Source organism: Macrotis lagotis, chromosome 7 (genome assembly GCF_037893015.1).
Source record: "Macrotis lagotis isolate mMagLag1 chromosome 7, bilby.v1.9.chrom.fasta, whole genome shotgun sequence".
Lineage (NCBI taxonomy): Eukaryota > Metazoa > Chordata > Mammalia > Peramelemorphia > Peramelidae > Macrotis > Macrotis lagotis.
Genome location: NC_133664.1, coordinates 145,816,972 through 145,843,187, shown reverse-complemented (window position 1 = coordinate 145,843,187; position 26,216 = coordinate 145,816,972). Strand labels below are relative to the sequence as shown.

General features: G+C 33.1%; 1 protein-coding gene across 1 annotated transcript in view; it reads left to right on the top strand.

The window, feature by feature from the left end:
• The first annotated feature begins 859 nt into the window (after positions 1-859).
• LRRN3 (leucine rich repeat neuronal 3) overlaps positions 860-26,216 on the top strand; it is a 55,422-nt gene continuing 30,065 nt past the window's right edge. Inside the window, exon 1 of the mRNA XM_074193899.1 lies at positions 860-1,281. The gene's annotated coding sequence lies outside the window, so the exon portion shown is untranslated. The remainder of the gene's footprint in view (positions 1,282-26,216) is intronic.

Below are 26,216 nucleotides of genomic sequence, written 5' to 3'. Positions count from 1 at the left end.
CAAATAAGAAATTATGTTTCTGAAACTTCCCTGAAATTGAAAAACACCTTTAATAATCTAATGAACTTTCCACCAAGCATAAAATTCCCAGGTATAGCAATTATGTGTACATGTGTGTGTATATTTGTCATATTTGCCAAAATTTCAGAGCCTGCATTTACACACACACACACACACAGACACTTGACAGGTTCATTACACCAGAGAAACAAAACAGTACAGATACAATTAGAAATCAAGGTTTGAAAAAAAATATCTTCTTCTTGAATATGTCAGCGGTGTGAATCCAGGGCTAGAAAAGATAGTGGATTACGTTAGTCAGCCTAAATTGGAAAGGGCAGAGTTTTAAACAGTAAAAACAAAACAAAAGTCAGCACCGACAAAAAAAAATTGTGCTACATTAAGTAGGGTAAGTAAAGAACAAAATGCCACCCAACATAGCTTCAAGCTGTTTTTGTTGAATCAGATCATCCTTTGTTGAATTTCAGAGGGAGATGCTCAGGTGCTGAATCTATGAGATAGTCTTTCTGTTTGGAAATATTGGTAAATATGGTTTTCCTATTTCAGATCTGGTATTCACAGTGCCTCAGTGACTGACAACTTTTTTTTTTTCAAATAGAAAACTTGCCCCAAAGCCCCCTTGCAAAAGGGGGGAATAAGACAAACGATACCCAGGAAAAAAAAATATGTAAGCCGATTCCATTTATTTGTGCCTAAGCAGCAGTGTCATATAACAGACAGGTTGCTGCAGCCAACCAGACTGGAGCAGCTGCGAGAGCTACATCTTGGCACTCTGAGGCGATTGGCTCCTCTCTGGGGAGCGGAGGGTGTTCAGTTATTAATGACCGCTGAGCAGGCAGCACCATGTCAGTGTGACAACTGATCGGGTGAACGATGCACCACTAAACCACCATGGAAACAAGGGGAAGTAAAAGGAGCTAGCAGCGTCTCTCTCTCCTCTCTCCTCTCTCTCTCTCTCTCTCCTGGATTGCAAGCAGCCAGCAGTCTGACAGAGAGGCAGAGAAAGCGGCTGCCTGGCAAAACCCGGGATCTCAAGTGCAGTCTGCTGCTTCCCTTCATGTAGGACATACAGATAGGACTCTATATACATGTCTATGCATGTGGTGTCTATTTGTTTATGCTCTGTCTGCACATATGCATATGCACCTTTTCACACCCAGGGAAGACTGCCACTCTGTGATTATCACCCCTAAGGAACTAAGGATTCCACAGTCCAGAGACACAAGAAGTCATCTACTACCCAGAAACTGCATTTGCAAGGTAAGTTTTGGTTTTGCTTTGCTTAAAAAAAAAAAGAAAAGATAGATATTAATATGTACTGTTTTTCATGTAGCTGGTGCTTGGTTTTGTGCTTCAGACCTCCTGTTGGTAATTTCTTCTTGACTGCATCTCCAATAGGCTTTAACCTCAAATTTTACTTGTAGAGAAAAATAAAATTCAACACTTCCTTTCCCCTCCCCCTTTTATGTCTAGTGGTGCTTGTGGAATTCTCCAACATGCATTATACAAGCTTGAAAGCCCAGCAAAAGATATGAGAGGGAGAAAGGGAGAGGTGCTGAGAGGGGGAGGAATGGACTCCCCCCCCCCCTTCAAGTACTTAATGTAATAAGCAAACTACACAGATATATTGTGTGGAAAATAACGATAACAACAACAAAAAAAATCAGACCAGAACCCCCATTACTCACCCTCCCCATAGGTGGTTTAAGGCAAATACTATTCTATGTCAGGACCCAAAACCACTGAGCACGGAGGCTGAACGAGCATATTACAATCAGTTATTGAATTTCTGCCAGGCTACATCTTAAGGATTGTGGTAAATGACTTCCCTTTAATAACATCCCCTCACTAGTCAGAAGGGACAGGGAGAATGTCTGATGCTAATGCCGCTGGAACGGTACAGCCTAGGTAAAAAGAATCCCATGAACCAGAAGAGTTCTCATCTTCTTTGGTAATTAACAGGGTCACAGCAGGTTGGCTCTCTGATACATTTTCTATTTGAGAAGACTGTTCCAACCAACTGTTATTATATTTTCCCCTGGCTCAAACCAAGCTGGAAGGCTCAATTCTATTCTAATGTACTGAACTGAAACAAAACCAATATGCCTTTTTTTTTTCAGTCAGGTTTTAAGAATACAACACAACCCTATTATTTTTTTTGGGGGGGACAAGTGTTGAAGGAGAGGAAAAGGAGATGAAGATTAGGAGGAAAGGAATAAGTATATTCATACAGCATTGAGGTAACTACCCATAGGCATTACTTTAGGTCTTCTATTTACCCTCTCTAATTTCAAAAGCAATGCCCCTGAGACCCTGAGACCAAAACCATGCCTAGTCAAGTCTGTCAACAGCCCTGTAAGAAAGATTCATAAAATACTGTGCTTGACTAATTGATACTTTTAAACCCTGAGAGGGCACATAGCTACTTAATGTGTTATTTCGAATAGACAGGACAAATTTAAGATCTTGTAGAAATACTCACTACTCCTTTAATGAATCCTCTATAGACATTAACAATAAGCTAAGCATTGAAATTTGGTTTTCTGGAGCTCTATTTCAATTTCTTATCCCCCTCACCCACCCATTATCTTCAATTCACTAAATAGTCAAAGGCAAATGCTTTATCAAAAATAAATGGTTTGTTTCTAAAATTGGATTTTTCTGAATTTGTATCCCCGTGCAACATAAGGAAAACTGAAGGGATGGTTTTCTCTCAAAGCCTGCCACTTTCCCATAAATGTGTCAAAAATCAAGTCACTTTTACACTAGGTAAGGTAAGAAGTCAATTAATTCAGGTGACCTTTGTAAATGACGACAATAAAGCAGCTCTGACAATATGCCACTGTCTTCGATTTTCCCTCTGGAAAATGAATGAGCTTAAGAAGAGGTTTCCTGCTCACAGTGAAAAATGAAAGGTGCTGAAGCATTAGCTCTCGATATTGGCGAGCTTAGTTGCAAAGCTTCAAATGCTATGTGCAATCTGTTTTAAAAACAACATGATTTATTATTTGGAAGGAAATATACTCTACTTGCTGTTTTGTTATTCATTAAAACTACTGCTTTTGCCACAGACCATCCTGATATTTGGTTCAACAAACACCCACCCCTTTTGAGTAGACCTGCAACCTCCTGCTTATAAAGTCCTGTCTAATGTGTGGCACTGCAGTATTGATCCTAGACTATTGTGGACAGCTTTGGGGCACAGTTCTGAATAAACTTTTCACACAAAATGTTCATTCCCCAAGTCTTATAGGCTTTTGTTTTCTAAACCTGCTTTCAGGATTGCAATCTGTAATACTTAAGAATGACTAAAATCTCTGCTCTCTTTCAATCCTGAGTAATGCTCTTATAGATATTCCACGTACCACTGGGTGTCACGGTGATGTGCTCAATGGATTCTGAAAAATTCATATAACTTCAGACACCCCTATACTTGGTTTGTCTTGGTAAGCAAAGGTGTTTTTTGTCTGTCAACAGCAATGTCAAATGATAAGGAAGGTAGCAAAATTTGAAGATTTCTTCATAGTCTCCCTCAATAATGTAATGGTGACAGAAAAATAATAATAATAAAAAAAGATTGCCTATCATGATGGCAGTCTTCGAAGGACCATCCTTTCAGATGTAGAGTACGTCATATGCCTCAAGCCTGGTTAGAATGCCAAGTACACACTATGTGGGTATTTTAGTTATGTGGGCAGTGTCCTAATAAATTCTAGGACCTGCTTTGCATGCTGTCCTGAGAACATATAACAAAAGGGCCAAACTTAGGATGCCCAGCAGGTATCTGCCTGCTGTATGCATGCTGATTAAGATGATTATTAAAGGCGCTTATTCACTCAAAAAGTCCAAATAACAAACACTCATTTTATCATGTTTTTTAAACGTTATTTAGATCCTAAACATTATCCTGAAAAATAAAGTATTAGTTATAAACTAAAATAACATGATTAATGGAAACTGAGATTAAGAGGAGAATGAGTTCTTCTCTTCTTTTCTCAATGAGGATGCCCCTAATGACCAATTTAAAACAATATGTTTCCTTTCAATTTGTAAATGCACTGTGCAATCAATAAAATTTTAAAATGTGCAATATAAACCTGGTTCTAACAATTTAACCACTCATGCCATTATACATGTCATGGCATGTCATGGTACATTAAACTAAATAAAGTAAGTAAACACCAAGAGATACATTTCATGCATATCATGAAGGCTAAGAAATTCTTCATAAACTTCAATAATGGTTGCTCTGCAAATAATACTTGGGAAAAAGTTGAAAGTTTGGCAACTGAAAAGAGATCTGTCACATAGCTTCCTTAACATCTCTATCCCTGACACAAAATAACACACACACACACACACACACACTCACACACACACACACAAAGAGAAACACACATGAACACAAACACCAGCTATAGTCTGTAATGAAAATAAAGCTGTATCTACTTTCGGAACCAGGAAGTAATGAGCTAAATAAGAATCATTCCTTTGGCCAAATATTTTAGACAGATAACCTTTTAATTAGCAATAAGAAAGCAGACAGTATAAAAATATGTGGAAAAAGTTAAAAGGAACAATTAAAATAATTTAGGGAGAGCAGGAAGAGATTGAAATATAACATGAAATTATAGTAGATGATTCTGAAAGCATTGCTATGATACAGGATGAAATATTACTGAGCACAAGTGTATGTGAAGAAAGACAATGTACTCCCTACTTTATAATGAATTTGCATAATTGACAAATTTATAAATATTTACTTGCTGTTATTGAAATTCATCTTTTAAAGTTAGGGTAAGTGTTGCTTTTTTTAAAAAGCCATTTTGAAAAATCTATACTGGACAGCTTCAATTTGAATAAATTAAAACCAAACATATTCATGAGATCTCTGAATCTTTAAAGTGAATGGCACCTTGAAGAGTCACAAGCTTATCTTCTCATTTTATACCAGAAGACTGGCACCCAAAGAGAGCCAGTGATTTATCTATAATTGCAAATCTAGTTAGTTGTAGCACATTGTCTTTAGACCCTGAATCCAAAGCCCTTTCTATTATACAGTATTACCTCCCCAGTATTTGATTAAATCAAATAACTTTTATCTTTAAAGTCTATGTATATTTCAAAAAAAGAAACTTCTATCTCTAGAACAGAGCACTTAACAAATGAGAACTATAAAAAGCATAAAATTCAAAAACATGTTATCTCATTTCATAAATTACATAAAATGCTTCATGGGTTCTCAAGAGATTTCTCAAATGTGGAACCAATTATTTGCCTTACTTTGAAAAAAAGTATGTAAACAATTTTATAGACCTTAAAGCACTATTATACATGTTAGCAATTATTTTTATCAATATTTTAAGATAGTGGTTTCCCATTTGAGTGGAACATGAATCATATTTAAAAAAGAAGTTACTGACCTACTGTCTTTTTCATCTAAGCTCTTTTTGCCAGAAATATTGATAAGGTTTGATCTCACATTTCTTAGTCTAGTTTCACAGAAGTCCACATGCTATGGGTCACACAGTTCTTTCATAAAGCCAATATCCATACTCAATTGAATGTAATTTAACCTTCATTTCTAAGACAATAAAAATCTTATTTTGTGTATAAGCTTAAGTGTTGGAAAGCAACAATAAAGTTATTATTATGATATAAAAATTTATATATTGTATAACCAGTATTTTTAAATGGCTTTATTTTTGTAGATTTTTAAAAATATATTTCTAAAATCTCCACTTGGTAAGACATAATTTGAAACCAGGGAAGGTCTTTTAAATACAAAGACATTTCTCAATAATAACCAAGATCAAAGTTTATTCATAATGTAGAAATAAAAATAAATACACCACAAAACAATAATGAACCCAAATATTGTTATATAAGATGAAAACAGAACAAAATTAATTAAATTATATACTGCTTGGTTACTAATTTTAGTTACAATTTAGATCAAAAGAAAATATATGTAAAGCATTTTGCAAACCTCAAAGCACTATATAAATGTTAGCAATTATTAGTACTATTATTATTAATGAATATAGTAGTCAGAAATAAGTTCTTTTTTATGTTTGCAATAAAGAACATGGCACAGTAGGTGGAAATCTGGCCTCAGAATCAGGAGCACCTTGTCCTGACACCGTACTGCCTCTATGAACCTGGTATAATCATTTAACCTATCAATGTCCCAACAAATCTCTAAATTCCAAGTTGCTTTAATAAGTTCCCATATGCATTGGGAGATGGAGTTTATTCCTGAGGAGTTTCCAATATACAAAAAAATCTTGTCTGGACTAAAAAAGTTTAAGTTTTTAAAAGAGAATTTTAATAGGCACAGTTGATCAATGAACCTGAAATCAGAGGAAGTTAATTTCAATTTTCATAAAATATTAATACTAATGAGGAAGCCAACCAGTATAGTGGATAGATAACCAGGCCTGAAATCAAATGTCTGAGTTCATATTTGGCCTCAAACACTTGTTAGGCTCAGCTCCTGATCTGTAAAATGGGGATACCCTGAAGGAAGAAATGGCAAAGCACGCCAGCATCTTTGTAAAGAAAATCTCAGCACCACAATCCATGGCATCTATATATAGAGTTGGAATCAACTGAATAAAAATAAAAATTAATGATGATAGTTAGCAATAAGAGATGTTAAAGAAGCTCCTCAGTCTCTCTGTCTCAGTGTCCTCATCGGTAAAAAGAGAAGTTAGACTTAGATGGCCTCTAAGATACCTTCTAGATAGAGCTCTATGATTCCATATGAAAAAAAATCTGTTTGAAAACAATTTTATTTTAGAATTGGATCTAAAACTAATCTTAATGGAAAAAATGAATAATTCAATTCATCTACTTGCCCATAGTTTTTTGTTGTTGTTTTTGTTTGCTTGCTTATTTCCTGGCACTTGTCAATCTGGTAAATATATAATCAGGAATAGGTCAGAGTAATTTTTATAAAATAGAGAGCAAAAAATAAAATTCTTCAAGATTTAGACCCAGGGGCACACAAAATTGATTGGTGAGAAATCATGATCCATATATTTAAGATTCCTTGAGGCACCAAACAAGTGCTGGCATGATGGCAACTACACAGTTATAGCCTGCTTAGGCTACCTACATATGTAAGGCTTAGGGAGAGGCAAAAACATTGTGAGCAAATCACTTCAAAATTCATTTTATTCTAGGATTCACCTGAAAAAAAGGGAGGAAATGAGATTGTTTTCATATCAAAAACAACTATGATATGGACAAATGAAGGGAAATCATTAAAAATAAGTTTATAAAATAAACATGATTTGAATTTTTAAATAGATTAACTAGTCTTTCAATGACCAACTCTTGGGTTCAGAAAAAGGGCAATAAAAAAATTTTAAGTACCTACAATATGTCAGTGTTAGTAGGATAAAAGGATTAAAATTTTTAAACTTTTCCATCAGAATACCCAATAGATTCTGAAAACGCTGCCTGGCTACATTATAGACTTGCATCATCAGCAACAACACATATCTGAACATCTGCAAAATTATCCTCTGGATAACTGAGTACCTGAGACCTGAAGAGAAAAAGAAAATAAGGCATAGATGATATATTAAGTTGAAAATGCATTCATCAGAGAGCAAATTCACTAGATATATTCACAATAGCCTTTTAGCATGTGACAAACTCATTGATGACCTTTTATGAAGTTCCTACGTTTTGGTGAAGATTCATAAATTCCCAAAGGGTGTAATGCTTTTAACTTGTTTTTTCTGTAGGTGAATAGACTAGGATGGGAACTGGCCAGGGACAGCCCTGGTGTTTTATTTGGCATAGGAAATTCCAAGGAGAGGAAACTCCCTCTGCCGATATAGTTTGGTATAGTCTTAAATAACTTAAAAATATCAAAAACACAGTCTGAGGGACCCCTGATGATGTCTGAAGCAAATATAATTGGCAAATATTTAACAAAATAAATTAAAATGCAGTGAAACAGATAATACTGCATCTTAAAAATAACTCAATATGCAGTAAACTTTGGATCACAGGGAGTCTTATATACAATTTACTGATTCTGTTTCTATTTGAGTTTAATACCACTGGTCTGGGTCACTGAGAGGTTAAATACCTTGCTGAAGATCACAAAGTCATCATGTTTCAGAGATAAGACTGAACCAAGATCTTTCTAGTTCAGAGACTAGCTTCCTATTCACTATGCCATGCTATCTCTAAATAGATTATACAAGTATTATAGAGAATTCATTTATTTTTCCACATTGCTGCTTGATTATTTTCATAAAATGGGTGGAAACAACCACTTTGTACTGGGATAAAATCTAGTTTCATGAAATTTTTGTACATGCTAACAAATTATGCTTTTCAGATCTGGAAGTTTGGAATTAAATTTCCATCTGATCTGAAGCTTTCTTTTCAGAGAAAATTACAATATCACAAATCAAATGAAAGAAATAAATATGTAATAGATGTATTCAGCTTTATGAGTCACATTGGTCTTACTGTTCTCTGAGTTTCTTCCTTCATCACTGACTTCAAAGAAAGATCCCTTTAATTGGTGAGAAAGAGAAGTCCTAGAAAAATTGAATTTATCATAATTTGTTAACAATGTTAGGAGTCTAAACCATAATCTCATCTATTCTACACTTGATTCCTCAATGGCTGCAATAGTAGCAGCAAATCTTAGAAATAGGTATTCAATATTTTTAGAGTACAGCACCCATCAACTTTTCCTCTTTAAAGGAATTTAAATAGTTGCAGGATGTCATTTCAACACACATCCAGATATATGACATGCTGATTTCTGAAAGGGTAAAAAGATTAATTGGCATTATACTCTATTTGCCTCAGGTACCAAGAACAAGGCAAAGAACCAAAAATGGAATTCAATCTAGCTTGCAATTCTACCACACAGTAGAAAGTATAGTCAAGGAAAAGGCAAAGATATTACCACCATGTAAGACACAGGAAGAGGAAATCAAATCCAGTATTGAACAGAATTTAATGCTCTGAGTTCTATTCCTAGCAGTCCTTGAATGAAAAGCCTCTGCATAGATATGACATCTGAAAAGAAAATTTGTTTTGTGAATGATTAAACTGATTCACCTATCAAACAGTTTATATTCCTCCTTATATCTGTAATTTGTCACCTACACTTTTTTATATCAAATGTGCTTCATATTTTAACTACATAAAAATACCATGAATTGATACAGCCTTCCTCCCTAACTTTTTTTTTAATAGTGGAATGTCTGTCAACTCAGTGCTTCATCAGTCAATTGTTTTACATTAATGAGTAAGCACATTACCTGATAATTTACTAATTCAAAGATTTTTCATTTTTTCTAAGTATTAGACAAAAATCTTTTGACATTCATAACCAGGTTAAAGTAAGCAAAGAACTTACACCTTGGGATCGGAGTATACATACTAGAGGAAGTGACAGCACAAAACTGATCCATGACCTTTTTCTCCCCCTCCATCCCCATGATGAACAAATGAAACAACTGAATGAAAGAAGCCACTGATCATTTAAATGCTATGTGGGACAATCATTCTATTCATATCAAGGTAATATAACACACATATAATTCAATTTACAGCATAATAGAAATTTTAATTCAGACTTTCTTTTGCTTACATTTTTGAGGTAGAGATGAATTCTAGGCTATTTCCTTTTACTCCTTTCCTTCTAACTTAGTTCTACACAAATCAAAATCTAAAAGAAACTTCAGTATTATTCTCTACTTGATTAACTGACAAAACAATTTTTACAGTCCCTTCACAAGTGGCCCTATGAACTAGCAGCTTGTATGTCTTCCTTTTACCATTTTCCATCAAGAAAAGATGATTTCAACATGCTACTTTACTTGAGGTCATGCAGTGCAATCACTGTTATAAAGGCATAATATATAGTTTAACTCATAGGTCTCCATTTTCATGCTCCATAACAATCTCAGTCACTTTGTATATATTCTCCAGTTATGTATTTCCTTTTAAAAAGAGGAAGAAACTACTGATAGTATGTCAGCCTGTTGTTACTAAGATCTTAATGCTCAATGAACAACACCAAGTTTCTTCAATGTTAATGAACCTCTAGCTTTGAAAAGATAATTCATGAGGAATATAGTTATTTTTTCAAATCAAACATGCTTGGGTCAGGTGTATTTATTACTATTTTGAATAAAAGATTTTTCATTATTTTATAGAACTTATCTATATTAGAGTACAATTAAAAATCCAGATAGGATAATTTACACATCTAGGGCAAAACTAGGAAAAGAGATAGCAAGGACTTGACAACTAGTCACATAATCACAGAATTAGAGCAGAAATGTACCTATAAAGATCAAAGAAAGTTAGAGATAGAAAGTGGCTGTAGGCAATCATCTAGTCTAATTCTTTTATTTTATAAATTGCAAGAGGCTTTCTTATTTTTATATCTTAAGAGATTTTTTTCTTCTACTGGCATATTGTAGCCTTCTCAATCAAACCAGGATTTAAATAAATAGCAGTTTTCCACATTAGTTGTCTGTTGAATTTGAGAGTTACTAGGTTAGCAACATCTGTAAAAGGCCATCATTGGAACTGATCTACATGAGAAAAATCTGAAGGAAGAATGGGGGATAAAAAAAATCACTGGGCACTTCTGTAATAGTAAATTAAAAGAGAGTAGCTTGGGGATTAAATATTGACATAACTTTCCTTTTCATACTTAAGATACTGCTTCTTTATTTCAAGTAGTTAATACATTAAAAATAAAATATAGATTTAAGTCATTGATAAAGAGATAGCATACAATATTGAAAATGAATACAAGTATGTGTGATTTTTCACATTTCATTTGATATTTTTACTATTTAATAAGTTGTATAATTAGTTGCTTAAGAATAAATTGGGTGTCAAATCTGTGCTATTTTCCTTTTTGTTAAAACTAAAAATATAACTTATAAATATTGATGCTATGATCATGTGATTAACTAGGTATGCCTTTCTGATTGCAATGCTCAATACCTAAATAATGAAATTTTAGGCTTTTCATAGAAGAAAATTTACATGGACTACCTTATAAATGAGTCTTTTTGTATGATAATTTAAATCTTATATAATTAATAAAATCAAAGAAAAGTGATAACAAGAATGCATTACAAAAAGAAAAGGGAGATTCTTCCCTTTTAAATATTTCAATAAAGCTTTGAACCTGCATAGATCATAAGATCCAAATACAAAATATCCATTTTTAAATTCAGAAGAGCATCTCAGAGGTTAAGAAGGAGATATCCTCCTCACACATAGGAAAAATACTGACATTTATAGATTTTTATTTTTTCTACCATGAGTATCCTGCAACTATCTAGTTAAACATTTGATTATGATGATCAACAAAGTAAGAATTTACTTAAGTATTTTTTCAGGGTGTGAGAAGAGGAAGAATAGGCTTCTAATCTTTCCCTGTGCTTTTAACAACAGGTCTTTAGAATAATCTCTTGAGTGCATCAAATGTAAAAGTTTTGCTTAGGATGTAGGATCATGGAAATGTACTGAGATTCTTGGGTAGTTCACAGAAGCTATACCTCATTAACCAAGTTAATGAATTAAAGTACAATTATTTAATGAGTGTAATAGATCATCATTTTCACAATCCCCCAAATTAACAGAATTCTAGAAGGTAAAGGAAAAGCTAGAATTTTTAGCCTAAGTTAGTTTTTTCTCTCCCCTATTAGAATTAACCCTGTGACAAATGAATTGCTTAGTACCAGGTTAGCAAAAATGTAAAGACAAGGTTTTAATGTAGAATTGTAGGGATCTTTAAAATAGTTTAGCAAGAGCCTCCACGAATTACATAGTAACATTGTATTGAACTGATTGGAAGTGGGGTTCTTGGTGTGTCATGGACTCCTTAGGCAGTCAGGTGAAGCCTCTGGACTCTTGCTTGGAATCACATTTTTAAAGAAATAAAATAAAATACATAGATTTCAAAGGAAAAATTTATATTGAAATCACAAAAAATATACAAAAAACAATCAAACAAACAAAATACAAAATAGTTCAGAGTCCCAAAAATGAAGAAACTTTCATCTTGGAGCTTAAGGGATCTTTGTCAGATTGAGAGAATATTAGGGCTAAAGATAGGGTATTTCACCATAGAAAGTACAGTAGTTTGGAAACAATAAAAACACTAAAATAAATAGTATATAAAATACAATAGTGTATAAAAATAAAAACCAGCAACAAATTTGAATGTATTGTGGTGTAACATTGATTACTAATGAAATGCATGACTAGAAAAAGAGTCAGGCAACACAGTCTGTAAAGCCATTGCGAGACTATGATTTATATCTGTGGAGAGAATAAATGCATTGGAGAAATCATAGATTCTTTCAAAATTTCAACTAAAAGAAGCACCCAATTTATGACTTCTATTAAGTTCTAGGATCATAAATTTCTAGTCTAGCTTAATAACTGTTATGTCCCTAGGCAAGTCATTTTACCTCCAGGCTCAGAGACCTTAATATGTCCCAGACCTATTAAGTTTTAAGAGGCAAGATTTGAACCTAGTTCATCCTCACTCTAAGGTCATCTCTTTATCCACTATATCATACTGCTTAAGTTCACAGTATTGAGAGAATTCTAGCATAGATATAGAAATAGTTAATTGATTGAAGACTAGGTTACCTTTTTTCTGACTCCTCAAAAAGCATTCAAACACAAACACACTCATACAAGCATACATGTACACACACAAACAGAAACATAAACACTTTCTGGTTATAGAAATAAAAGTTTTTAGTTAATAGATTCAAGTATCTTCATTCTGAAGAATATCAAAAGGAGTCATTAAATGCCAGTGTTTCCTTTGTTTATTCATGTAGGACTTATTCCATTTAACATGCAATTGTGCTACTGTATGAGTATATTAGAAAAAGAGGCTGTCTTCATTTAATTATCCCTCACTTTCATCAGAGTATGGAAAAATATAAATAAAAGTTTTTTGCTAAAATGAGCTTTACTTAATAAATATATTAAGTTTAATCAGATCAGAACATAAACAAAATATAAGGTATTTGGGAGGGAGGATACCATAGCCTATGGGTGTTGTGGAACAATGAAAGGCTTGTAGAGCAAATGATGATTAAATTGAATCTTGAGAGAAATCAGGGATTCCAAGGAATGGAGGTGAAGAAGGAGTGTTTTATATGCTAGGAGGGTGGGAGGGGCAGTTAGTGCAAAGACAATGAGACTTAGACATGGGTCATAGTGAAGCATGATGTATGAGGAAAAGCAAAGAGGATATAGCACTGATGGCTTCATAAAGTGAGGAGAGGGGAGAAATATGTAAGAAGAGTGGAAAGGTAGGAAAGAGACAGAAGGTAAAGCACTTAACTGGCCAAAGAGTTTTCAATTTTTCCTGGAGGTACTAGGGAGCCACTAAAGTTTATTGAGTGTGGGGTACAGGGAGAAAAGTAGAATGTAGTTAAATCCACCTTATTGCTGCTAATGGGAAGACTGTTGATTTATTGCCCTAACACACAATAGTCTCGTCCTCTCTCTCTAAGGAAACAAAAACACATTACTTCTCATTATATGTATAGTCTCTACCTATTAGAATACAAATGGATTATTAGGGTTGCAGATTGTTTCTCTTTTGTATTTCTATTTTCAGTACTTAGTGCAGTGTCTTGTACCTAACAAACACTTAATAAATACATTTTCATTCAGTTATGTCCATAAAAAGAGAAATGGAGGATCTACCTGGAAAGAGTTGTCATCAGTCCATAGTATCCTTCCATATTAAATATAACCATCAAATTATCTCATCATTGTCTTGACAGGTGTAATTGACTACAGGTCATAAAAGGTACTAAATTTGTCACTAACTTCAAACATATTCTACTAATGATATTTCAGCATTTATGGCTGCATGTGATTATTAATGCCAGGATTCATATTTAGTATTAGTCTACAGATGAAAGGTTCAAGTTTTTCTGTTTTGTTTTGTTTTTTCCTCCTCCTTCAGTTGTTCCATTCTTTGGTATTTGTCCAGTGATTTATTTATCTTGGATATAAATTTTATGATTCATTTCAGTTTAGAAATTCAAATTACTTACATGGTTTGTTTATGTGAATTTTTTTGTCAATGAAGTCTTTGTTTTAAATAATTACAAAAAATATTTACATCCTACTATTAGCTAACTTTTTCATCTCATCTATGCATACAGCACTTATAAGGATTGTGTGAAAGGAACCTGGTTGAATCAATCCAAATAAGAGGAATTTATAATGATCAGTTTTAAACACTTCAAAAATAAGATGAGGGTATTCTCTTCCCTTTGATTTCTGGAGGGTATTTCACAATTGTTTATATATATATACATACATATATATATATATATATATATATATATATATATATATATATGTATATGTTTGTGTGTGTGTGTGTGTGTGTGTGTGTGTGACCTTTGTTTTTTATTGTTGTTTTTCCTTCTGGTATTCTACTGATAATTGAGTTGATTGGTGAGGCCATGAGTGCTATCTAACTCCTAAGTAGTACTTCTCTTTGAGACAAGGTCCATGTTTCAAAGACCTGTAACTTCAAGGTATTGCAAGAAAAGATCACTGACACTAGATTCAGAGGGTCTATATTCAAATCCTACCTCTAATTCTACCTCTATGACCTTGAATAAATCCCTTTACCTTACTGTCTAATTTTCTTCATGAGTGAAATGAGTGGTTTGGAAGAGATGACCTGAGAAGTCTCTTCTACCTCTACCTCTAGACCTGTGATCATATGAATTATAAACAATATTTTATATAGAAATTCTTGAGAAGACCACTAAGAAACAAAAGTTGATAAAGAATGCAGAAATTTAACTGAGATCTAAGTAAGGCACAGAGTTCATTACAATACATTAGATTACTACTGGGAGAAGTCATTAATCATCCCTGGACTTTATTTTCATCAACTCTGAATTGAAGAAGAATTTAGATTAAATTATCTAAGTTCCCTTTAACCTTTAAATCCAATGGCTAAAAATAAGCTTATTTTCAAGTAAATTAATAAGTTAAGATGTTATGGATACAAATATACATTTTTTTCACAACTAGAAAAGAGCTTTGGGATTAGTTCATATAACCCTTTCACTATAGGACAGATCATTCTATGAACACTTAGACGGTATAGCCCCCTGCCAAGACCACCTTTTTGAATAACTATTATCCTAACAATTAAGAACAGATGACAATTTCTAAATTCAACTCATTGGGAATAAAAGGCAAGCTATTTTCTATGAAGGGCTCTCATTTACATAACTCCCTAACTACTGCTATTTGGCAAGGGCCCAATTTCCTGGGCCCCTGCCAAATGTTATCACCCAGTCACATTTCAAGGTGTAACTTTATAAATTGGCAGTTTATTTAAAGTAATATGTTTGTTGTTGTTGTAAAACATCATGCATGTTAATTATTCAGGATCAATGTGCCTTTTTAATATTTTGTGCTTGAAAATGACTTTTACTAAAAGGTTAAAAGTAAAAATCACATAAAAACTAAGTACATATTACCACTGAAAAGTAAAGAAAAAGATTTGGAAATAGTAGGTTTTAAATATTTTTCAAAGTAGAAGCATAAATGCTAGATCACTACTAAGCTCAACAAACTGTTAGGCAAGCAATTTCTAGGATTCTGGATTAATCCAACTATGAGATGATTCAGTCCTGGCTTAAAAAAAAAATAACTTTTTTAGGTACTGTAGCAAAAAAAGGTTAAGGGAAAAATGTCTTAGGGGCTGATGTGTCCCTCATTTGCTTTAAACTTGTGGTAAAATTATTTAATATTCATTATATATATCCTATATCCTATTGTGAATAAAATGTATTAAAATTTGTGCTATTACTATTTCTCCAATTTTAATGCACAATTGACAGACAGAAAAATAAAGAAAATTATATATGATGAATTTGAGTTGATGACTTCTTAAAAGTGACATCACATATTTTACTTTTCATGAAAAGTTTACTGAAGGTATTACTAATTTTTATTTGCTTTTTTTTTTTTGGTGGGAGGTGGCATCCAGAGAATGGCCTGAGATACTGAAAGTTTAAATAATTTGCCTAAGGTCGTCATATTGACCAAAACGTTCGTGGAGTTTATTAAAAACATAAATTGCTTTTCTCCCTTTATTTTATTTTGTTCATTAATCTTATGGAAATGTATAGCTTAAAAAATTCCTTTGAAACTCTTTATAAGAAGTTGTGCTGCACGAATGATTAGTAAACAACCTCTAAGTCAAAAAGTCATATTTTTTGTTTGTTTGTTTTAACTCCTGCCACCTTTGATATGCATAGGCTATGTGAAAGGACAAAATATTTAACTTCTATGATGCATCAAACTTTCTTAGGATCTCCACTCTAATTTCTCCAAAACAAATCAGAGCTGGTGCTGATTTTCCTTGGTAAGGAAAATTTCTTCACTAGGAATAATCCTTTATCAATTAAACTATAACTCCAGATTCCACCTTGCCCCCAGACTACCCCCCCCACCCTACCCATCAAGGTTTTATTTTTTCCTTTAAAGCACAAACATGTCTCAACTGGCATTGCTTATAATAGTATGCTGTCACTTTATACACTTAAAATCATTGATAATATTGCAAGGTGATATATTTTTTTACAAAAAACGTTTTCAATTTCCAAAAGAAAAAAATTATACAGCATCTTCTCTCCTATAAACTCTCTTATCCTAAACCATCATTATCAGTAAACTAACATTCAAAGTTCTATAGCCTATCTTCATGAACTCTGGAAAAATTATACTTTTCCTTCTCCTAGGCAAAAACATGAAATATAGCAATAGTCATGCATATAGAGCAGGGTTACACTAAGTTATATTTAATGATACTTCTTATATAAATTAAAATTCACATTATCAAGCAAATAAATCAGTCCAACTTGTGTTTGTGATAAGAATCACATGTATTCCTACACTAATTCAAAAATTTTCTGATTTTTCTTCTTAAATACAAACTGAACAGTTATTTCTGAAGCCTGTCTATAGGATATTACAGATAATCTTGGATTCATAGAAGAAGAATAAGAAGGAAAAGAAAGATGTGTGGAAAGGGGGAAGTGAACATGAGGAGACAGTATTAATGGTATAGAAATAGATACAGATATTGTAATATTGAATAAGGAGGAAAAATAATATATATATATATATATATATATATATACATTCACAAAGAATTAGAATTAAAGTATTCTAGAATTATAAACTGTTTTTGGCAACCTTATGTTTGCAAATGGAAAATCTGCAAATGGTGCTATACTCTCAAGGAGAGCATACCTGGGAGAGAATTGAGGGAGAGAGGTAAAAAAAGCTAAAGCCTTAAAGGAGCACAAAACATTGATATATATGTATATATATATATATATATATATATATATATATATATATATATATGTATGTATGTATGTATACACATACATATATATATATTTAAAATCATCTTTTTTTTTAGAAAAAAGTGATATATTCCAAGTTTCCCTGCCTAGTAGTAACCATCTTCTCCCCTAAGTGATCCATCACAAATTTGTAGTCTGTGGATAAGCAAATATATGTCAGCTTCTCCCCCATCTTGCCACCCCCCTCCATTTTTTGAAATGGAAGTAACAGCTCAGATGAGGAAAAAAAGCAAAGTTCAAAATCAGACACTCTATCTTTCAATGCACATCCAGTTTTTAAACTGTTGAAGCATATTTTTCAGGAAAGGGGATAACCTCTATTTCCATGTTTGAAGACAAGTTCTATAAGTCAAAGATTCAATTTTAAAGAAAAAATGAATATGTCTTCTGTTCAAATGAGGCTTTAAAAAGCATGTGTTAGTCTTTAAACTTTTTCATGACTCTTTTTGCTCTAATAATAATAATAGAAAAATAACAACAATAATTTATAAGGAGTATCAGAGTAGCTTACATTTATAAAGGGCTCTCAAATTTGGAAAGATATTTACATATGCTTTCTCACTTAATCCTAACAAAAATGCACCAAAAATGGATACTACCTTAAATTCCTTTTACACATGACAAAAATTGCTCTTTAACCCCTATACTGCCTGTACAATTTAACAATCATTTCCATGGACAATTCTATTCTTCTGTCACATACATCTACACAATGTATCTCAAAAGACTTTGTGATATTTTAAGTTTTAATATCTAAAAGTAAAAGTGTACAAGATGAGCAGCTAGGGGGTGTAGTGGATAAAGCACTGGTCCTGGAGTCAGGAGGACCTGAGTTCAAATATGACCTCAGACATTTCATAATTACCTAGCTGTGTGAGCTTGGGCAAGCCACTTAACCTCATTGCCTTTCAATCTTCCCCCCCCCAAAAAAAATACAACAAGAATTTTGCCTCAAGTCTGTTTAATACAATTTGTCTGTCATGAATTTAGTTACGAAAAGCAAACTATTGAAACATAATGCCAATATTTTCTCTGAGGTATGTTTCTTGGTTTGGAAATACACACATATATGTGTGTGCATATAAATATATACATATATATATAATGTATATTTAAATTTGGTAAGGTGTCATCATGAAAAAAGGTGTATAATGGACAATTTTTTATATTCATTCCCCCCTTCTACTTACTGATTGGTTTTGTCTTTTAGGTTCAGGAGAAAGGAAGCTAATGAAGTCCTTTGTACATACAAATGAAAACTATATTCCCATCTTGCCTTATACTAAGAATGTTGTAGTATCATTGTGGTAGTTTTACTGTCTACTACTTTTCACTGAAAAGCCACAATATTTTAGTTAAAATAAGAGTGACAGATTTCTTCAAGTTTGTCTGAGGACCTTTGCTGATTTGATTTCATAGAAAAGTTCATGAAAACTTTCTAAACAATTAATTTACAACTACACCTGAAAAGCTACAGAATTCCTAAATAATGGGGAATCCTCTTACCCTCTTCCTCATACTTTCATTGAGGATGGAATAAAACTAATAGAATTAAATTGACAGAATGGGAGTATATCATATATTATAGGAATTACTTCAATATAATGGATATTTTATATGCTCCAACTTCATTCTAATGGAAATTGTAGCATATTCATTTATTTTCCCCTTAACAAAATGGAGAAAGTGAATTTTTAAAGGGCTTTAAAATTTGGAAAGATATTTACATTGTTTTCTCACTTAATCCTAAGAAAACTGCTCCAAAATATATGCTACCTTAAATTTCTTGTACACAACAAGAAAATTGCTCTTTAACCCCTATACTGCCTGTAACAATTTAACAATCATTTCCATGGACAGTTCCATTCTACTATCACATACATACACACAAAGTATCTCAAAAGACTTAGTGATATTTGGAAATTGTAATGATACTAGTGTCAGAAATCAAGGTTCGAATCTAACTTCTCAGAATCAGCTATGTGCCCACTGGTCATCATTAACTTCTCTGTATCATAGTTTCAATCAAACGAGATATTCTCAAAGATCTCTTCTAACTCTGCATTAATGATTCTATGCTTACAGTGATCCGTGATGAGATATAAAAAGAAGCAAAAGACAGTCCCTAACCTCAAGAAAATTACAGTATAATGAAGGAGAAAACATGTGAACAAATAAGTACAAATCAAGAGGAAAACATTGGAGTTTATAGGGGTTAGAAAAGACTTCTTCTAGAAGGTGTGCTTTTCTTTGGGACATAGAGGAAGTCAGAAAGTTCAGGAGTCAGAGCAGAGGAGGAAGAGCATTACAGGCATGGGGGACCAGTCAGAGACAATTCCTGGAAGAGAGAAATGGAGTGTCTTTATGAAACAGCCAGGAAGCCAGTTTAACTGAATCAAAGAGTACATGTCGGGAAGTAAGGTGTAAAAATACTGGAAAGGAAGGAGGGACATAGGTTATTAAAGGCTTGGAAAGACAAACAGCCGAAGAGAGCATTTAGTACTTGTTCCTGGAGGCAACAGGATGCCACTGAAGTTTATTGAGTGGAGTGAAGTAGATTTCATGATTGATTCTGCATTTTAGAAACATCATTTTAGTGGCTGAAAGGAAGATGAATTAAAAATGGAGAGGGTGGAGAATTGAGGAAGGCAGAACTACTAATAGGCTATTGTCAGAATCAAAGCTAGAGATGAGGACAAAATACAAATGAATTGGTTCACCAAGGAATTAACAGGAAAAAGTGGCTAATCAAGGAGAGTACCCCTGGGAGAGAATTGAGGAGTCGAGAGAGAGAGGTAAAAAGCTAAAGCTTATAGTCAGCTAAGTGATTTTCAAAATTATTAAACATGGAGGTGGTTCATTTCTGTTCATATTAAACAATATAGCAAAAGCAAGGGTATGACTATCTTTGTGTGGTAGAGATGGAGTAGAATAGTTTTATGTTAGATGAGTAGGTTGAGGAACTGAGTGATTAGGATTTTTGAGTTGGAGCCCCCTAGAATTTTAGTAGGAATTGGGTAGGAGCAAAAATAAAGTAAGCAAACTGAGGAAGGAAGTGTTTTGGGAGTCTGTAGATAATAGCTACAAAGATTTTGATTGGTTGGTAGATATAAATAACATGAACCTTAAGGGAAGAAGGTTTCTAAGTGATGAAGGGACAAAAACCTGAAAATGTCAATAGGAAACAAAGATTATATCAACTCCCCTGCCTCAACCAGTGAGCCTAGGATAATGAGGGGAGATGCACCCAGTGCTGGAAAAGGTGGTCAAAGAATTCTGTGTCATCAGGTTTCAGTAAACACTAATAGATGAAAAGGAATGGGATAGGAATAGATTGACCTTGTCCTTGAGGAGTTTTACAAATACATTTTCAACTTATTTCAGGCCACAGTTACTGAGCAAATTGTAACAAATTGTGTATACACAATTTCTCATTTCAGATTGAACACAATGGCTTCATAAACTCTTTCCACTAAAATTGTATACTACAGAATTAACATGCCATCAATTCTTTAAAGTGAATCCCTACTTAAACTTGAATCTGAACCTTTTTATATTTTTAAAAAGTAACATTATTCCAAAAACTCAAATTTTATCACAAATCTTAATTTTCAATCAGCCATTCCCTGGACTGCCAATTAGCCCAGGTAATTTCAAAATTATGCAACATTGAATCATTATTCAGGACAGGATACTGAAAATAGAAGATGAGAACAACTCATAATAGAAGTATACAAACTGATCAAATTGCACAATATATGTTACCATTTTCTATGACAACAGTCACTTATTGACTGACAATTTACTTCTGTTTTACTCTCTTAGTCTGCAAATCACAAAAAATGGGTTTCCCTAGCAACTGCTTCATGTTACTTAATTTGCTAGGGGAAGAAACGCACACACTGTCTTCAAAGCAACAAATACACCATGTGTTTTTATTGTTCTTCCTATCCTAGGAGAACAGTTCTCAAGACTGGTTTTTTTTTTGTTTTTTGTCTCATAGCTTTGAAATTACTTTTCTTTTTCCTTCTGATGTCCTTTGCATTTATATTATGTATGATGCTAGCAATTTGTGTAAAATGGAGAAATGGGAAAAAAAACAGGAAAAATTCATGCTGTCACAAATGGAATGAAAATATGTAAGTCACTGGTATCTGCTGTATCTAATGTAACCATTGTCTTTTATTATATATATTCACATTTTTTCATCAGAATCTTATCTAAGTGCATTTGTGTTTCATTCAGATTAAAACACAGTGCTTTTGATGTTCACTGAGTTCAAGGTTTGGTCTTTCTGCTGTTTTTTTTTTTAGATATACCATGTTTACCCTCTCTACCAGTATTTTACATATTCAAACACACAGAGACAGCTGATCATTAGAAACACTAAATGGAAACATTGCAGAATAATAGTAGGTGATTTGTTAAAAGTACAATAAAAATTATAATAATTTTGTTTGAAAATAAATTGAAATCAGAAGTAGCCCTATATCACACAATAGCTGATCTCATAGTCTATTGGAAAGAACTTGAGGCTGGAAATCAACAGATGAATTTCACATTGTCATTATCTTTCTTCATGCCTTGGGAAAAGTTACTTAATTCTCTAAAAAAGGTAAGTATGATACTGGGGAAGGAAATGAAGACATAGGGTCAGTCTTGAATTTAGGAAAATTGTGACCATGAGCAAACAAGTTAATATTTCAGTGATCTTGAGTAACACTCAACAGAGATGAGTTACAGAGGAGTTGAAGTTCTCAAACCAGTGAAGTCATAGGTCTGAGTTAGATGAATAGTTAGCTAGCTAGATATAGAAAAATAAAACAATTTATTAGCCTTTTGTTTGAACTCTTTCATATAAAAGGAAAACAAAATATTCAATTACTGCTTCTTTTGAATTCTGGGGGAAAGTGAGATGATTATGAAATACTGAATTTAAAAAAATATGGAACAATATATTGTTAGAATAGTTTTCAGAATTGAAAATGAAATACTCCATATGTGATGAAGTACAATAATGTCATTTAAAAGATGGATTTATAATAATATTTGTCTTTCATTCTTGAAGATCTTGACATCAGGGGAGGTGCCATGATGCCATGACAAGAACATGGATTAGGTTTGAGTGAGGAGGAGATGTGCTGTCACCAGTCTCACTTTTTCCTCCAGACCCATCTGGGTCCAGTGGTTAGAAATGAATCAGGATGACTGGAGATGGTTTTGGATGTGGGGAAATCATAGCTAAGTGACTTGCCCAAGGTCATGCAGCTAGTAAATGTCTGAGGCTGAATTTGAATTCCTGTCCTCCTGACTCCCAGGCCAGTACTATATTCATTGTGTCATCTAGCAACCCTTGAAACCAAAATTCTTTTCTTTCTGGAACATAATTATGGTAAAAAGAAATTCCTATTGTGTAAAGGTCTCCTTCCTCCTTTTGTATTGTAAATACTCTACTTTCTACTGTCATCAATATAATAAAATCACAATTAGTTACTCTTACTAATTAATTTTTTTAAAATTTATCTTTTATTGAATGTCTTTTAACAGATAGGAATATTGATAAGAATGAGTTGTATATTTTTCTTATAGTGGATAAGGGAATTGGCCATAGAATTTGAAAAACCTGATTCTTATGACAGATACCAGCTGTATAACCTCCCATTATATATCACTTAAACTCTCAGTGCTCTAGACAACTCTCTAACTTAAGTTATAGAGCAATCAATAAGAATTTGTTGAGATAAACTATGTGCTAGGGGCAGCTAGGTGGCACAGTGAATAAAGCACTAGCCCTGGAGTCAGAAAGACCTGAGCTCAAGTCCGGCCTCAGACACTTAATAACCTTGGGAAAGTCACTTAAGCCCATTGCCTTGCCAAAAAAAGGAAAAAGATTACTATGTGCTAGACATCATGCTAAGCACTGGAAATACTAAAAAGCCAAACCAAAATCAATGAACACAAAACCCCAGTTTCTGGTTTAAGGAAGTATACATTCCAATTAAGGAAATTACTTATCCATGTCAATAGGTACACAAGAAAACACTTACAATGTAGTGACCTGACAGTGGATGGCATAAGCCACTGAGGAAACCAGAAAAACATCCTTCAGAAGGTGGGGTTTGTTCTGAGTCCAGAAAGAAACCGTGAAATTGAAAGATGGTGGGGGAACAAAGAATTCCGAATCAATTAAAGGAATGACTGGGAAGAGGCTTGAATAAGGGAGACCAGTTCAAATACTCTTGCAGTAGCCCAGTTTAGAAGGTATTAGGGAATGAACTAAGGTAGAAGACTTTATGAGTAGATGATACTTAAGTTACACCTCTGTGTGGGGGAATGTTGCTGGCTAATAAAGAGTAACGATAACATTAACAAGAAAGTGTCTGTCTGATATAGAGCATCACCAGGCACCCCCTTTACCAATGAAATCACAAGTATGGTTTTAAAAGGTTATAAAACAAAAAACAAAAATTCAAAACTAAAAATAACAACAATAACAACAACATCAAAACCATTTACAAAGAATTCTGAGTTTGAAGTGAAAACTTCTTAATTCTGAACCCAGACTTCCAACACCAGTTACATCACATTAAGTAAACATTTCTGGGCCTGGTTTTCATAGATTTAGGACTGGAAAGAACCTTAAATGACAAATCTAACCCTCTCATTTTATGGCTGAGAAAAGTGAGGCTCAGGCATGTCTGGCTCCTTATGAGGGTAAGTGGCAGTTTTAGGATTTTACCCTTGACTCCAGGACTACAAACCCTATAATTTATTTTGATTTCACTTTGCTGCCTTACCTTTTTGTTGCTTTGTATTCAAACCAGTCAATGAACATAGGCCAGAGTTCCCTAGATCAAAACTACAAATAGATGCATGATATATAGTATATAAATAGATAGGAGAACAGATAGGTAGATAAAGATATCTCACAAATTATAACTATCAATGTGCAAAAATCTTATATATTCAGAGCATAAATATTCTGGCAAGTCTTGGCTTAAAAAGTGCCTTGTCACCTCTTGTGAACATAACTAAATTAATCTGCTATTCAATTTAATCATAATAAAGAAATGGACTGCATACACATAATTTTTTGGCATTTCCTTAGGCAAGAATATAGAGCAATCAATTCTAAAATAATTGGGGAAAATTTGTGTTTTGTTAGAACAGAAAAGCAAAACATTCATTCAACAGTACCACATAGAATCATTTGCTTAATAGCATTTCTAATATGCTTTGCATTTATTCAATGTACTTCTTTCTATATTAAAATGCAAAACAATTATATTGGATGTAAATCCTAGTAAAACAATCAAAGTTTCGATTAAACAAGTAGAGGCAAAGTTAACCTAGTCTGATTTGCAGTTTCTGTTGAATAGATAGTACTTACATGCAATTATTCTCTTTGAGTACTACATGGAAAGGAAAAGTTTGGGGGTTTTAGTTTTGTTTTTGTTTTATTGCTGATGCTTTTAAACAGAGAACACAGAAAAGATTTTTTAAAGCAAATTTTAAGCATTTTAAATAGATGAATCATGGAAGTGAATCATCTATAAATATAGCTAAAGAAGTATAATCATTAAGAGAGACCTAGCACAATCAAGGCTTTCTTTTGAGAAATTTCTTTTGCAAATAATTACAATCCCAAAATCATTCATTTTTGTTACTCCAAATTGTCTCAAAAATCCTTTAAAAGATGTCTTCAACCTGCCATTTTAGGCATGCTTTCCATTTCTCATCTTTCTACATTCTACATTCCAGTCAAAATGGCCCACTTGTTCCCTACATATGTTATCTAATTTCCCACCTCACTCTGTATTTTTGCATATACTGTTCTCTTTACCTGAGGTATTTATGTTTTTACATATACTGTTCCCAACCTTAGGATTTTGAGTTTTCTTCAAAACTTAGCTTACTGAGGCCTTTTCTGATATCCTAAATTGGTAGTGTTTTTCCCACAGACCCAAAATTACTTTGAAGTTATCTATATATTGTACAGGTAGAAACCATGCAAGTAGTTTTTTGACTGGTGAGGGTTATTTAATTTTTGTCTTTGAAATCTAACTTCTATTGTGGGGTCTTGTAAACAAATACTTTATAATGCTTGTTGAGTAAATTAATTGGAAGAAACATGGATGACTTCAGCATTTTATTCTTTCACATCTCTCTTTTCCCTGTATGTTTATGTATAAATTGTATAGAAAAAGCAACTAAGTCATACATAACATGTATATGCATGCATGTTTGTAAAATAACATAATAACCTATATATATTCATATTGAAAACTGATTGATAGTTGGAATTCTCATATTAGGACAACTTCTGTTCATTAAAATCTTGAAGTATGTATTTTCAAGAATTGACATGTATAGGACATGAGCATGTACTAACCAAAAAATGTTGTGTGAAAGATAATATTGATTTTGATTTTACTTTGTTGGAGAGAATTGGTGAGTTACTGAAGAATTAATTTTAAATATGAGATTCAATAACTGTGGTTTTTGTTCTGATTAAATGTCAAGGTCACAGATTTGTTATTTCAGATCTAGTGAGCAATAATTTTGTTGGATAATAATGAACTCCCAACGATTTATTGGCAACACTCTGTTGTCCACTTCAGAGATTTGACACATAATCTGTACTTTCATGCTTGCACATAAAACAATTAGTTTGGGGCCATAAAATCTTCTGGACCCAATTCAAAGCTTTGAGCAAAGCATTTTGCATCCATACAGTCT